Source organism: Coffea arabica, chromosome 1c (genome assembly GCF_036785885.1).
Source record: "Coffea arabica cultivar ET-39 chromosome 1c, Coffea Arabica ET-39 HiFi, whole genome shotgun sequence".
Taxonomy (NCBI): Eukaryota; Viridiplantae; Streptophyta; class Magnoliopsida; order Gentianales; family Rubiaceae; genus Coffea; species Coffea arabica.
Genome location: NC_092310.1, coordinates 23,598,115 through 23,604,891, shown reverse-complemented (window position 1 = coordinate 23,604,891; position 6,777 = coordinate 23,598,115).

Genomic DNA, 6,777 nt, shown 5'->3' with positions numbered 1-6,777 from the left:
CATCCATCATATTCATCTACGATTATAGAAAGCAAGTAGACATGCAAGTCACCTATAAACACGTAGCACATAACACTTAGCATGCTCGACTAAATGCAAGAGCCTAATAAAGCAAATTAACACATAGCAACAAAAGCAAGCAATCAAGCTAATGAACCTATTACATTTGCTAACTAAAACAAATGGGGAAGAGGAAAAATGAATAAAAATGCTCTCCAAGCCCTATCTATTACAAGCCAAGAGGTGTACACATACCCCATAAAAGAATAACTTAATAAAAGCAAAAGTAAATGAAATAAATGAAAGGAATTAAGGAAAGGCAAGGAAAGCAAAGTAGACATGTCATTCTCACTTAGCACGTTGGATCACATAGAGGAGAGACAAAAAAAGATAAAAGAAGTTATACCTCCCCGTTTGTGATGTTAGTAAAGTGAACAAGACTTAACTTGGGCTAGAGTCACCAAAGAAAGAGATAACTTGGGCTAAAACCATCAAAGCAAGGGATTAATGCACCACTTTAAAGATAAGTAGAATAAAAGACAAAAAGGAGACTCAGAACACCTTAGAAACTTCAAAAGGAGTATTAACAAACCACCAAATTTTTCCCTAATTGCGACTTAAATGTAGTAAAAAGATGCTTAATTTCAAAGGAGGTAGATTATTGACCAAACTTCTAAGATAGAAGAACTTCTAAGGACCCAATTGCAAACATTAATCAACCATTCAAACTAAATTAAAACATTTTAGGAACTTCAAGGGTCCAAGAGTAAAGAAGGGATCCAGTAATGGTTCAAATTGCAATTACCTTAGGACCTAATTGCAAGCAATTAAAACATAATCGGGCCATAGTGAAACAAAGGGAAACTTGTGGGGCTGAAGTGCAATTTTGGGAGTATTTCCCATGTAAAATCCATGCAAAAGGCTACGGAGAAAACTTCTGTTATCAAAATGAACACCAACTACGGTTCCCTTTATCCAAGCTTTAAACTAAGAAGCCAATCCAATTACTTCCACAACCAGCAACCGAAAATATAACAGAAAAAAATGCAAATACTTATGAAGCTTTCATGCAAGCTCGAAGAAGATTTCTGTAACAGAAAGGTTTCAGCAATTGATGAAGCCTTTTAGCAACCAAACTAGCTGTGACTTTCATTTTTCAGCATCACGCTAAATGCAAATAATGAAAACCAAATAGCCAACACTTTTCACCTAACAAGCAAACATGCATTGTATCATTAAGGCCCAATCCTATACTTTGCATTCCTAATGATTTTTCAACCCAAATCACGCACAAAGGGAATCAAAAGAAACAGCTTTGAGCTGCTTGCAGACCCATTAGTCAAACCAGATTTCATTACTTCAAAAAAAATACATCCCAACAGATTTAAAAATAAAGAAAATGCAGCAACGGGACATAATAAAGGAACTTGTATCGACATTGTCTCAACAACAAACTTTGCACAGGGGCCATGGTAATATGGTTACAGCAAATCTCGGCTATTCGAAAGTTTACACAACAACAAAACACGGCAATGAAAGAAAGAAAACAATGACAGCGTGCCCCCTTTGACGAATCAAAAATGCAGCCCTCTAGTCTCAAGAATATCAATGGAATTATCCCAATTTTAACAAGAGAAACAGTTTTTTTTTTAGGACACAAAACTACCCAAACGAAAGGAAAAACAACCATGAAGGCCAGGTTTATGAGCAACGTGCATGACCTGAAAACACCAAGACCGACCCAAACCTCAGTTAGGCATTTCGTCGAACATCGGCTGGGCATCAGAATTTAACAACTTCTCACTCAATTTGATGTAAATCAGCACCCAGAAGTTATTCAAAAAAATGAATATCTCAATTCAATCAAACCACAAAAACACGTATGTTCAGCAAGTTACAAGCAACCAATAAGAGAGTTGCAACAAGTAAAACCACGGGAGACCCATCTTAAGGATGCAAAAACAAGAACAAAAGCAGCCAAAATTTTGGCAATTTGGACAAATAATCACCTTCTCCAAATGGTCTAAATGCTTGCTGCCATAGCACATCAGAAAGTTCACCTCCAAATTCCAATCAAAATTTACCCTCATACGAGTCCCCTCTCAATCAATTTCATATTGCTGACTTGCTTTCATACCAAAGGCACACCAAGCAAAAAGGGAAACAAAACGGATGCTAAACACACGGATGCCAAACAAAACCATCCGAATCTTTCAACAAGAACTCTCATCTCTTTTTCATGAAAATGAACTACTTTGACAAACGTGGACTGGCCGAATGTTATGCAAAAACAGAAATCAATTTGTCCTTGAAGTTGTACTCTCGGCTGGCCATTTTGTCAAACAGGTTGGGGCATAAAGAATCTGTACGATTCTTTGTTCAATTGATGCTAGAAGTGGCCCCCAGAAATTGTCCGAAACAAAAATTTCAGTCCCAATCAAACTCCATAAAACATATACGGCCAAACAATTATGAATAATCACTGGAAAATTGCAAGAAAACTGATTCACCAGAGAATAATTTTGAGGTTGGGATTTCCAGCATTTAGTCTTGAATGGAAGCTGAAATTTAAAGGAAAATGGCTGCTTACCGTACTCCTTCTCGGTGAATGTTCGCTGGTGATGGTGGAAATTTCCGGAGCCGAACCAGCAAACTGCAACTCCTCTGCTTGGCTTTTCCTTTTTCTTGCCCCAAAGCTTTCCGACCTCTCTGGCGTTTCTTCTCTTGTTTCTTTGTTTTATTTTTGTCCGCCCCCTTTGACTCAGCCACCATTGGCTTCACCCTTCACTTTTCTTCCTCTGATTTTTCTCCAAGCCTCCCCCCAAAGCCCTCTTTTCTTTTGCTATGTTTTTCCTTCATGCCCTGAAGCCCCCCTTCTTTCCCTTTCTTTTTTTTTTTAGTTTTCCTCCTTAGCAACCGTCCGTCGCCACTCTCTCTGTTTTCCTCAGCCGCCAGTGCTGTCACCAGATTTTCTTTAGCCGTTTTCCGTAGCCTCCACCGTAAGCCCTCTCTCTCGGTTCCTCCCTCTGCTAATTTTCCTGTCCGCCGCCATTTCCTTCTCAGTTCTCTTATTTTTACTCTCTCTCGCTCGTTTATTTCTTCCCCGGAAAACTTCCCCCAATTGCCTTGTCCGCCGCCCCTGTTCTAGCTTCTTCTTTTTTCTTTTTTTTTTCGTTTTTCCTGTCCAGCCCCTAGGTTTTTTTTCGCCGCCAACCTTTCCTTATCCTCTGTTTTCGGCTCCCCTCTTCACTTTTTAGCCGACCTCCCCTTTTTAATGCCTCCCCCAAAAACTAACCCTAAAATGAAAGGTCAAGATCTCATCCTCAAAATAGGTTCATGTGTCTTGTTTTTGTCCTTTGATTGATTTTTGACTTTTCCATTTCTTTCTTTCTTCTTTTTTTTTTATGCTAAAATGTCTAAAAATGAGATTAGTAAAACCAAACTAAAATAAATATCAATAAAACTAATAATGAAAAATAAAGTCAAAAATTTGGTGTCTACAGTTTACCCCTCTTTGTCTGAGTTTTGGAAAAACTTGAGACAAAGAAATAGACACCAAATACTTACCTGCATTATTCGGCTGCGAATGATTCCAACGATTGCCGCCCTTGAAACGAGGACTGATCTCTTTATCAAAATGTTGAAATGGGATTGACCCAAACAGGAATTTAAAACGGGACTGACCCGAACAAAAATTTAAACGGGACTGACCCGAACAGGAATTTAAACGGGACTGACCCGAACAAAAATTTAAACGGGACTGACCCGAACAGGAATTTAAAACGGGACTGACCCGAACAGGAAATTAAACGGGACTGACCCGAACATGAATTTAAAACGGGACTGACCCGAACAGAAATTTAAACGGGACTGACCCGAACAGGAATTTAAAACGGGACTGACCCAAACAGAAAATTTAAAACGAGACTGACCCGAACAAGAAATTTAAAACGGGATTGACCCGTACAAGAATTTAAAACGGGACTGACCCATGTTTAGTGGCAAAGACAATAAAATGCATGCTAATGGGACTGACCCATGTTTAGCGGCAATGAAAATGAAATGCTCTGACAATCGGTCAGTGGGATTAAACCCGAGCATGCCGTGATGAAAATTGATTTGTTTTTTGATATTTGATTTTTTGATTTTTTGATTAATTTTTTTTTCTCTTCTCTCTTTTTTTTTTTGACTTTTTTTTGAATTTTTTGAGAAACTTTCCGAAAATACTTTGCCCCAATATGATGAATTGGTCAATGGGATTAAACCCGAGTCTGCCTCAGTTGCACAGAATCCAAGCCCAATCGGGATGTCGGCGGCACGAAATCCAGGCCCCATGTGATCTTTGGGATGTTGGCGGCACAAAATCCAGGCCCAACGGGATTTTTGGGATGCTTGACGGGCTATTTTCACAACAAGCCACTTTGAGGCCTTCAATTTTTGGCATTCCATTGAAACAAATTTTTTGTCCAGAATCAAGATTGTCAAATGTTCGTTGTTCCATTGTGCTTTCTCAGGGATGACCAGATCCAATTGCGCCTTTAGTAAATCAAAAGATTGTCACTTGCCCAAGTCCCATGATTGTGATCATACACTGTGCAAAATCTTTGGCATGAAACGTCAGCCTTGGCTCTTTTAAATATCTCTGTTCCTGAGTCCGGTGTTGGCGAAGGCACTTAGTGCCCTTTCGGGTTTTCGCTAAAGTCGTCTCCACCTCTTTTGTTTAGTCTTGTGCTTCTTTCTTTCTTTTCTTCTTCTTTTCTTTCTTTTTGACTTTCCTTGATTTTTGTTTTTCATTTTCATTTGGGAGGATCTTCTCAATTATTGTGCAACCGATCATTTGATTTGTGTTAGGGCATGGTTGCTCTCCCTTAAGGCCCTGATTCGCAAGATTCTGACTTACGCTTTTTCATCGATTTCAAGCCATGAATTCCTGCACAAGGGGCTTACCAAGTACAACATGCACTTAAATTTCTTGATGCATCTACTACTTATAAAAAGAGCAGCGTGGTTGATTCGAAAATGTCTTGCTTGACTCTCAGGCGAAATCCTCAAACGTGTTACAAAAATTTGCCCCAGCATGGGCTTATTTTGCGAAATAAAAATTTTGCCCCGGTGTGGGCTCATTTTGCAAAATCTTTCAAATGAAAATTCGCCCCAGCGTGGAACCATTTAATTGCAAAAATTTGTTTGGATGACTCTCCATTTATTTGAACAAAGTAAGAATCTATGTTTCCTAACAGAAAATTTCATGATGAATCTCTCGAAATAATACCAAATCACAGAAGATTTTTTTCCTCACCTTAGCATCGATGCTTAGAGTAATGGATCACCACTTCTTGTTAGCTCGTCTTTCCGGACCAATCAAGTGGGTATTATTTCTGGTTTTGCGGTGACTAAGGAAAATGGGAGGTTAGGATCTGTCTTATTCTTGTGCCCAATGGTATGTAATTCATTCAACATCACATCTTAGTGAAAGCAAATAGTTTGTCACCCCTATTTCTTAAGAAAATTTAGTCAGCATATAAGCTTTCTAGGCTTGTAACGTATGGGCAGAAACGATAGCTAAACATGTGAAACAGGTTATAGCCTTAACATCACAAATGATTGATGGATTCCTCAGAAGCATGATCTTCACTTCGAGTTGTCATGAAGGATAAGTCAACGATGGACTTTATGAGCTCGTAATGTGGCTTGAAAGCGATAGTTAAAGGAATAAAATTCTCAAGGACATTGCACTGAAGATCGCATTTTTCCAAAATTGCCCCTATTTTTGAACTCAAAGATCTCAGACTTTGTTTGCATTTTCTCATCATTCACCAGGGACTTCAGCGTCGAATCTTTTTGCATTTTTCTTTGCATTCATTTTGCTTGCCTTTTTCTTTTCTTTTCAAATGTGCCCCTACGGATTTTCATATGATGAGCAGTGTCAACCTCATCTAATCAATTCAGAAATGCATCTAAAAAATTTCTCGGCATCAGTATATGAGCATCACTTGCCAATTAGAAAATTTCTTGACGGAGAAATTGCAAAGAACAGAAGTCTGGGCTTCCGGCTTTTGTAATGGGGTCAGGTGGGAGTGCTTAGAAAGGTTAAGGCTTGAAAGCGGATTTCAAAAGCGGTTTAAATGACCTGAGATCGCATTATTGCGCCAACCCTGTTTTAGGGTTAAATCAGAACTTGCCCCAGTTTATTCTCAATTGAGGCTCTTTTCTCTTTCATTTTGTTCTTTTTTGTCGGCTTTCTGCCATTCTTTTGAACTTTTCAAAATTTGCCCCAATTTATATTCAACTGAGGTTCTCTTTTCTCTCTTTGTCTTTTGATTTTGTTGCCTTATCACTTTTCACCTTTTGAGACTTTTCTTCTTTTCAATTCAAACTTGCCCCAGTGTGGGGTTTGCAATGCTCAGAGGTTGCCAAATGAAGTATTTTATTCTGAAGGCTCAAAAGAGATAACTAGGGATAGAATGTTTGATTGGAAAAGAAGAGGGCCTGACTTTTAATCCGTTCCTTACATTAACTCTGAAAGGACAATTTTCATTAATGCGAAATTTTTTATTTTTTTTTTGCATGCATCTGAATCAATTAGCCGAGGATGACTTCCGTTCATCCATATCCACGAAACATAGAGGATCCGCCGGACAACTTTTCTTTTTTTTCTCTTTCTCTCTTTTCTTTTCTCTCTTTTTTTCAAAATTGAAGCCCAGGTAGAATAAATTTTCCCATTCGGGGTTCTCTCTTTCTTTTAATTTTAGCATTTTGCTTTTTCTCCTTTTTGGA